The 9,280-nt window shown below is 34.2% G+C and overlaps 1 long non-coding RNA gene and 1 other non-coding gene across 51 annotated transcripts in view; both read right to left on the reverse strand.

Moving 5' to 3' along the window:
* LOC108345672 (uncharacterized) overlaps nt 1-7,016 on the reverse strand; it is a 33,940-nt gene extending 26,924 nt beyond the window's left edge. For 43 of the 50 annotated variants that reach the window (XR_008249077.1, XR_008249079.1, XR_008249059.1 and 40 more), the window contains exons 1-2: nt 1,772-7,016; nt 208-1,674 (exon numbers count right to left, since the gene is read on the reverse strand). This is a non-coding gene — a long non-coding RNA (uncharacterized LOC108345672). The remainder of the gene's footprint in view (nt 1-207; nt 1,675-1,771) is intronic. The other 7 variants (XR_008249073.1, XR_008249069.1, XR_008249063.1 and 4 more) reach the window with 7 other exon arrangements.
* A 1,577-nt stretch (nt 7,017-8,593) lies between these two features.
* Nucleotides 8,594-9,280, reverse strand: LOC108341034 (uncharacterized). Its single transcript, XR_008248386.1, has one exon. It is a non-coding gene; the product is annotated as an uncharacterized LOC108341034 (transcript).

Genomic DNA, 9,280 nt, shown 5'->3' on the forward strand with positions numbered 1-9,280 from the left:
AATACAAAACGCAATGGAGAAATTTCCAAAACAAGCTCGATCATCATAATGATCCCATCATAATGATCCAGTGATCAATTATTGCTCTTTGCATAGACAAACACAATGGCCAAAACATGTATATCCCTACAACCAACAAGAGAGACTAAAGCCAATCAACCTTGAACAGAAAATAAAAATAGTATATGAGAACATAATAAAACATACTGCATCGATCCACTATCCTCTTAGCTGCAACATGAGTAGAAGAAGATAACCAAAACCAACACCCAACGGTCCAATACCACAAATGCCAAAACCTGTCACTCATAAAGTATCTACTTTTAAGATCTCCTCCTCCACAAGTTTAGTTTGAAGGATAACCACAATAATGAATTCGAAAATAATAAAACCTAAGGTTCACCATATTTGCATCCATCGTTACCGAAACCTGACCCACCAATCGCACATCCTGCACACATTTCATTTCTTAGTTTCCGTGTATAGTCCATCAATTCATGAAAACAATAATCAAATTTGGTAGAAGATGAAGGACCAAGACCCAATCCATTCAAGAAATTTGGGTAGAAGATGAAAGACCCAAACTATAAGATGAATAAACAAATTCAGGAACTAAAACACTAATTGAGAAAATTCCATAGTAGGGTCGATCATCATAAGGTTCAGCGATCAAGTATTGCTCAAGCTTAGACAAACACCTTGGCTGACACGTGTACGCTTTCATGTAAAGCCCATGTATTCAATAAAACAATAATTTATTGGGGTAAAAGATGAAGGACCTAGATGATAACATGAATAAACAAATTCAGGAATTAAAAAACCAATGGAGAAATTTCCATAACAGATTCTCTGACCATAATTGTCCAGTGAATATACCTTCCTACAACCTATAAGAGAGACTAAAGCAAGTTGAGAACACAAGAAAAGTAGTAGATGAGAATATAATAAAACAAAAAGTTTTGCAGTAAGTTAAATAATCTACACCTACTGCATGCACGATCCAATAGACATCTTCATTGCAAGAGGATTAGAAGAAGATAATCAAAATCAATAGTCAACTGTCCAACAACCCAACACCATTCCATAAGTTTAGTTTGAAAAATAAGGGCAAGGAAAATAGTGAACGCAGAGATAATAAAACAAAGGGTTTCACCGGAACTCCATCCATTGTTACCATCCACTGTTTCCAAAGTTGCCCACCACCCACCATTTTTACACCTTGCACCCACTTGAATTCTTAGTTTTCTTGTAAGGCTCATTCGACCTAGATCATCACCATAATGATGCTGCGATCAATTATTGTCCTTGCATAGACAAACACCATGGCCGAAACATGTACCTCCCTACAACCAACAAGAGAGACTAAAGCCAATCCAACTTGAACAGACAAGAAAAATAGTATATGAGAACGTAGTAAAACAAACTGCATCGATCCAATATCCTCTAAACTGCAACATGAGTAGAAGTTAATCAAAATCAACAGCCAACTGTCCAACAACACAAATGTCAAACCTTGTCACTCATAAAGTATCTACTTTTTGATCTCCCACTCCACACATTTAGTTTGAAGAATAACCGCAATGAACATAATGAATTCAAAAATAATAAAACCTAAGGTTCACCAGATTTGCATCCACGTTACCAAACCTGCCCACCACCCACCATTTGCACACCCTGCACACATTTAATTTCTTAGTTTCTGTGTATAGCCCATGAATCCAGGAAAACAATAATCAATTTGGGTAGAAGACGAAGGACCAAGACCCCATACATTCAAGAAATTTGGGTAGAAGATGAAAGACCCAAGCCCAAAAGATGATTAAAAAAATTCAGGAACCAAAATAGTAATTGAGAAACTTCCATAGTAGGCTCGATCATCATAAGGTTCAGCGATCAAGTATTGCTCACGCTCAAACAAACACCAAGGCTGACACATGTACCTTCCTACAACCAATACGTTTTCATGTAAAGCCCATGTATTCAATAAAACAATAATTAAGGTAGAAGATGAAGGACCTAGACGATAAGATGAATGAATAAACAAATTCAGGAATTAAAAAGCAAATGGAGAAATTTCCATAGCAGATTCTGTGACCATAATTGTCCAGTGAACATGTACCTTCCCACAACCAATAAGAGAGACAAAACCCACTTTAGCATACTAGAAAAATAGTAAATGAGAATGTAATAAAACATAAAGCTTTGCAGTAAGTTAAATAATCTACACCTACTGCATGCACGATCCGTTACACATCCCCTTCACTGGAGTAGAAGAAGATAATCAAAATAAACAGAATCAACTATCCAACAACCCAAATGTCAAAGCCTCTCACTTATAGAATTCCACAAGTTTATTTTGAAAAATAACGGTAATGAAAATAATGAATGCAAAGATAATAAAGCAAAAGGTTTCACCGTAGCTCCATCCATTGTTACCATCCTATGTTTCCAAAATTGCCCACCACCCACCATTTGCATACCCTGCACCCACTTCATTTCTTAGTTTTCTTGTAAAGCCCATCGATTAACTATAATTAATCTGGATAAAAGATGAAGGACCTAGATGATAAGATAAATAAACAAATACAATAATTAAAAAACCAATGGAAATATTTCCAAACAAGATCGATCATCATAATGTTCCAGCAATCAATTATTGCTCTTGCATAGACAAACACCATGGCTGAAACATGTACCTCCTTACAACCAACAAGAGAGACTAGAGCCAATCCATCTTGAAGAGACAAGAAAAATAGTACATGAGAATGACAGAAAACATAAAGCTCTGTAGTAAGTTAAATAACCTACACCTACTGCAGCCACGATCCAAAAGACATCCTCTTAACTATAACATGAGTAGAAGAAGACTAATCAAAATCAACAGCCAACTGTCCAACAAACAACTGTCAAAGCATGTCACGGATAAAGTATCTACTTTTAAGATCTTCCACTCCACAAGTTTAGTTTAAAGAATAACGGCAATGAACATAATGAATTCAAAAATAATAAAACCTAGGGTTCACCAGATTTCCATCCACCGTTACCAAATCCAGCCCACCACCCACCATTTGCACACCCTGCACACATTGCATTTCTTAGTTTCCTTGTAAAGCCCATCAATTCAAGAAAACAATAATCAATTTGGGTAGAAGATGAAGGACGAAGATAATAAGATGATAAACAAATTGAAGAATTCAAAAACCATGGGAAAATTTCCAAATCAGAATCGTTGACCATAATGTCCAGTGATGAAGTATTGCTCTTGTTTAAAGAAACACCATGGCCAAAACATGTACCTTCCTACAACCAATAAGAGAGACTAAAGCCACTCAAATAGACAAGAAAAATAGTAGATGAGAACGTAATAAAACATAAATGTAATAAGTTAGATAATCTACAAATACTGCCATCCATGATCCAATAGACGTCCTCTTCACTGCAAGAGGAATAAGAGAAGATAATCAAAATCAACAGCACCAAAAGACATCCTCTTCACAGCAAGAGGAGCAAGAGAAGATAATCAAAATCCACAGTCAAAGGTCTAACAACCCAAATGTCAATACCTCTCACTCATAGAGTGCCTACTTTCAACATCTCCCATTCCACAAGTTTAGTTTGAAAAAAAACGGCAATGAAAATAATGAATGCAAATACAATAAAACAAAGGGTTTCATCGGAACTCCATCCCCATCCACTGTTACTGAACCTGTCAACCACTCACCATTTGCACACCCTGCACCAACCTCATTTCTTAGTTTCCCTATAAAGCCCATAAATTCAAGAAAACTACAATCAATCAGGGTTAGAAGATGAAGGACCTAGATGATAAGATGAATAAACAAATACAATAATTAAAAACCAATGGAGAAATTTCCATGAGAGGCTCTTGCTTAGACAAAGAGAATGGCTGACACATGTACCTTCCTAAAACCAATAAGAGAGACAACAACAATTCCAACTCAAGCACATAAAGCAAATGGAAACGTAATAAAACATAAAGCTTGTTCGTAAGTTAAATAATATACAGTTATTGGCTCTACTATCCAATAGACATCTTCACTGTAAATCAACAGAGTCAACGTCCAACAACACAAATGTCAGCCTCTCACTCCTACGATGCCTATTTAGAAGATCTCCCACTCCACAAGTTTAGCTTGCTATGAAAAATATGAATGCAAAGATAATAAAATCCAAGGTTTCACCGGATCCATTGCTTCAACATCAACAGAGTCAATGGTCCAACAACACAAATGTCAAAGCCTCTCACTCCTACATCGCCTATTTAGAGGATCTCCCACTACACATGTTTAGCTTAAAAAATAATGGCAAAGAAAAATATGAATGCCAAGATAATAAAATCCAAGGTTTCTCTGGATCCTTCCCAAACCTGCCCACCACCCACCATTTGCACGTACTTCATTTCTAAGGTTCCGTGTAAAGCCCATGAATTCAAGGAAACTATAATTAATATGGGTAGAAGATGAAGAACCTAGACGACAAGATGATACTTTCAGCGATCAAGTATTGCTCTTGCTTAGAGAAAGACAATGGCGACACACGTAAAACCTACAACCATTAAAAGACTACAGTGATTCCAACTGAAGCACATAAGAAAAACAGTAAATGGAAACTTAATAAAATATAAAGCTTTATAGTAAGTTCTATAAACTAATGATATTGCCTCCACGACCAATAGACATCCTTTTCGCTGCAAAAAGACTAGAAGAACACAATCAAAATTAGCAGAGTCAACAGTCCAGCAACGCAAGTGCCAAAGCCTCTCACTCATATAGCACCTATTCACAAAATGTTCAACTCCACAAGTTTTAGCCAGGAGAATAACGGCAAAGAAAATAACAAATGCAACGATAAAGAAAAACTAATAATAAATGCAACGATAAAAAAATAAAAACTAAGGTTTCACCGGATCTCTATCTCGGTCTCTTTCTCCACATAACTATTGCCTTCACGTAAAAGCTCAACCAACAAGAAGCATGGCGTCACTACTAAGGTAACCTCTCTTAAGAAGAATGGATGAGCCGCCCGCAGCCACAGCAATCAGGGGAGTTATAAGAAAATTCTCTAATACTCTCAACAAATAGGAAAATGAAGTCAGAACTAAGAAAACAACTTTTCAAATTTTCTACACCTAAGAAAATAAAAAAAGTAATTCAGTATTATAAAACCAAAAAAAAAAACTTAAGTATCTCGTTTAAATGATTTCAATTACATAATATAAAGTACTATAAAACTAAAAAATACTTATTTCTCTCCTTTAAATAATTTCAATTGCATCTTGTAACGGTGATAAATCCAGAACTCATAAAAGCTATGAGAAACCCAAATTACTTAGGAATGTACAAGTGTCAAAAAGAAAGTAAAGAAAGTGGAAAAGAGATGTATACGAGGCAATAGAGAAAAAAGCAATTCCTCACTGGCTTCGAGTACGACATGGCTGAACAAGACAAGAAACACAAACTCTAACGGTCAAGACATTTTATCCTCTTATCCTCATATTCGTAGTAATAAACTCAAATCACTAAGAAACGACCCAAAAGCTGAAAGAAATTATTTAAGAGAAATTTCCATTTAATCATCCCCGTCTCCAATAGTCTGATAGTGCATGTTACAAACGCCCACAAGAACTGCCAGCCACACTACAAGGTCAGCAACGAATCCAACCAGAACTCAGAATCCAAACAAGTTTAGCTAATCACAAATAAAGACATAAGAAATGTAAAGGTAACAAAACCTAAAGCTTGAAAAATCCCCAGGAAGGTATTTCCACATCCTACCTCACATCTCAGTCCCGTAAAATATGCTAAATGTACAATGTTTCAAATCAAAGGGAAATATCTTCACTCCTAATATATGCTCCAAGGGACAAATGTACCCGAAACAAATCCTCCAAACATTGCTACAGAGAAACCAATCACGATTGAATTCTTATACTTGAAGTTCCGGATCAAATAAATTAAATAATACAAATGAAACTCATCCAGGAAATTATATTACCCTGATTATATTATTATTGTTTAATCCTCAACTGTCAATGTGCTGAAAAGGAAACAAAATCACAGATCAAGATCGGATCAAAAGCTAGATACGATAGATCTCTGTCATCAAATAAATAACTAAATTCAAATTGAATAAATAAGTCATCAGATAACTAGTAACAGATAAATAAAAAATGTGTGGATAAGAAAACCTAAATACAATTGGCAGTCCTTATGTTTGCAGCTGAGGAACAAATCACAATTCAATCCTTGTGTTCGATGATCGAGTCGATAAAAAATAAATGAGAAAGAACATTCATCGACAAACAGCCGAAAGAAGTGCTGCAAAGGAATGACCACAAACACCAAATTTCATAGGTTCCGAAATCAGATCGTCACCAGATCGTCACGATAACAAAACCTATTACTTGATATCCTACACAACACATCCATAGCGTGTTTTCCGTGGCCCAAAAATTGAAGAAATAGGCAGAGTCTTAAATCAGGACGTTACAAAACTATTTCCAAACACCACTGCAGAAAAGAGATCATAGTTCAATCCCCATGTATGGTGATCAATACCAAAAATCAATATATAATAGAAAGGAGACACAAAGAAGACTTAGGTTATGCTGAACCCTTGGCCGTTCTGAACTACTATGCTTTTCATGTTGCTTTTCATATCATCCATGTGCAGAGAACCGGGCGACCATAAGAAAAGGTGTAAAGAATGTAAAGAAATTAAGCATGTGTTCTTCAATCCGACAGAAGGACTGATAACAATCGCGTTCATCTATCGATACCCATATAATTTCGAAAACCCTGAAAAAACTTGATCAAGAAGGGAAACACAGGCCATACACCACAATCTATCGATACCCATATAATTCCGAAAACACTGAAAAATCTTGATCAAGAAAGGAAACACAAACCATACACCACAATCCTCGAAACATTACCGATATACCAAAATAAAATTCAATCCCTAAAACCATGAATGTCAGACAAAAGAACCAAATTTGGCACGAGAAGAACCACAAGGGCAATGGGGGTATATATAGAAAGGTAAGTCAAAATTGACAGCTGTGATTACGCGGTGGAGGAAATCTGGACGGTTATGATGCAGTTTCAACATTTTCGTCCTTATCTTTCGAGGTCAACTGTAAACAGCTGTTTACCTATAATAGGAGAAATAACATTTTAGTTATTATTCTTAAATGTTTATGATATTTAAAAACTTCTTATGAATATTATCTTGTGTTTAGTTAAGATAATTAAATTTTCTCCTAATTAAATTCATTAACTTTTCTAGTCAAGATAATTAAATTTTCAACATTGCTTTAATCTTCAATTCGATTTCAAACATTTTAAATTGTACACATTATATACAATTTTAAATAAATATTTTGCATTTGTATTATCAATTATTAAAAAATATTTTTTTAATTAATATTTTTTTCACATTATTAGTTTTATCATAATGAGACAGATAGTCTTATTTTAGAATATATATATATATATATATATATATATATATATATATATATATATATATATATATATATATATATATATATATATATATATAGTAAGTGTTTCCTAATACGTATCTATTCAAATATAAAATCGGAGTCCTAGTAATAATAAATTCTTAATTATCTATTTTTTAAGATGTATTTATTAATATTAACCAAACAGCATATCACTCGATTGAATTGATTCAATTGAAAAATAACATTATATCACAGATGGATTATTCTTAACAAATCTTAAATTTAATTATGAATTCAAATATTTATTGCTTCTGAATTTAAAAAATATCTATCCATAGTGAGATAATAATATCATGTTTTTTATTTATTGTTAATACAATGAAGTTTTATAATTGATGATTTAACTAACAATTTAGTAATTTGTTTACTCGAAGATGTAAATATAATTTTATTATTTTTATTTAGGCTTAAATACCTACTTAGTCCCCGTGTTAATAGCTGAATTTCCATTTAATACCCGGTTTTAAAAATGAAGACATTAGGTCCCTATATTATGAAAAGTGTATGACTTTAGTCCTGTCCGTTAAGTTGGTAGTAACGGTGTTAACTCCGCGCTGGCTACGCTTCTTTTCTCTCTCTTCTGCTCTTCCTGACACCTTCTGATCACGTGATTATGGAAGAGGAACAAATTGTCATTCCTTTTATCAAGTTTAAATGATTGATTTAATGTTTAATTATTGGTTTGATGTTATTATATTTATGATACTAAAAACTAAAAGGATAAATATAATTTTAAATTCCTTTTTACATTAAAAGTCCCATTAAACTCAAATAAAACATATCGTTATAGTTAGGGATACTTGATAATTTGCAAGAACATCTATTAATAATAATATAAAATAAAACATAAATAATATAGTTTAAGTTGATTTTTTTTAATGAAGATCGAGATGGAGGTAGCAAATAATACCAACAAAAAGGTATGAAAATGTTATTTTTTTTAACTACATAAAATATGGTGGCATAAAGGGTACAGAAAGAGAATTTCATAGTCTATCGATGATCATAAAAAGAAAAAAAATCATTCAACTAATCATAATTATTATGAACAACAATCCAGTGTCATAAACAAAGAAAAAGAAAGAATGTGCGGGAAAATTACAACTTGAAAGTGTTACAATATTATATTAACGAAGATGAACAAGAATGCTAATGTATATAGCATAAACAAAAAATAATATGCCTGCAAAACACCACTTTTTTTCTGCATAATCTGAGTTCAGCCTCTAACAGTGAGCAAAGAAGGAATGACAGATAAGTTTGGCGTGGCGTTCTTATCAGAAGCATCTCTCTTAGAAGAAGAAGAAGATCCTTTGGTGGTGAAAGCTCTAATGGGGCTAGCGAAAATGCCCATCCCCAACTCCTTCCTCTGCCATCATCCACGGTGGAAGAAACCCAAGAAGAAGAATACGCATAAGAAGACAAGGAAGTAACGGCGAAGCCACCGAAGATTCCACCACACCTCACTCTTTCCTTCATGCAATGGTTCACAACACCACCACCACCAGCACCAGAAGAAGAAGAAGAAGACGAAGAAGAAGCTGAAGAAGCAGAAGCTACAACCTTATGTTTTCCTTCGCGATGAGACTCGACTCTCCTGAGAGTGCAGTCGCCGAGACCAAAAGAGATCCTCTCGAAGAAATCAGCAGAGAAGCTCCTGTTACCACACCCAACAGATCTAGATCTCGAAACCTTAGAGGATGAAGACCTGAAACACTTTTCCTCTTCCAT

The sequence above is a fragment of the Vigna angularis genome, chromosome 1 (assembly GCF_016808095.1).
Source record: "Vigna angularis cultivar LongXiaoDou No.4 chromosome 1, ASM1680809v1, whole genome shotgun sequence".
In the NCBI taxonomy this organism is placed as follows: domain Eukaryota; kingdom Viridiplantae; phylum Streptophyta; class Magnoliopsida; order Fabales; family Fabaceae; genus Vigna; species Vigna angularis.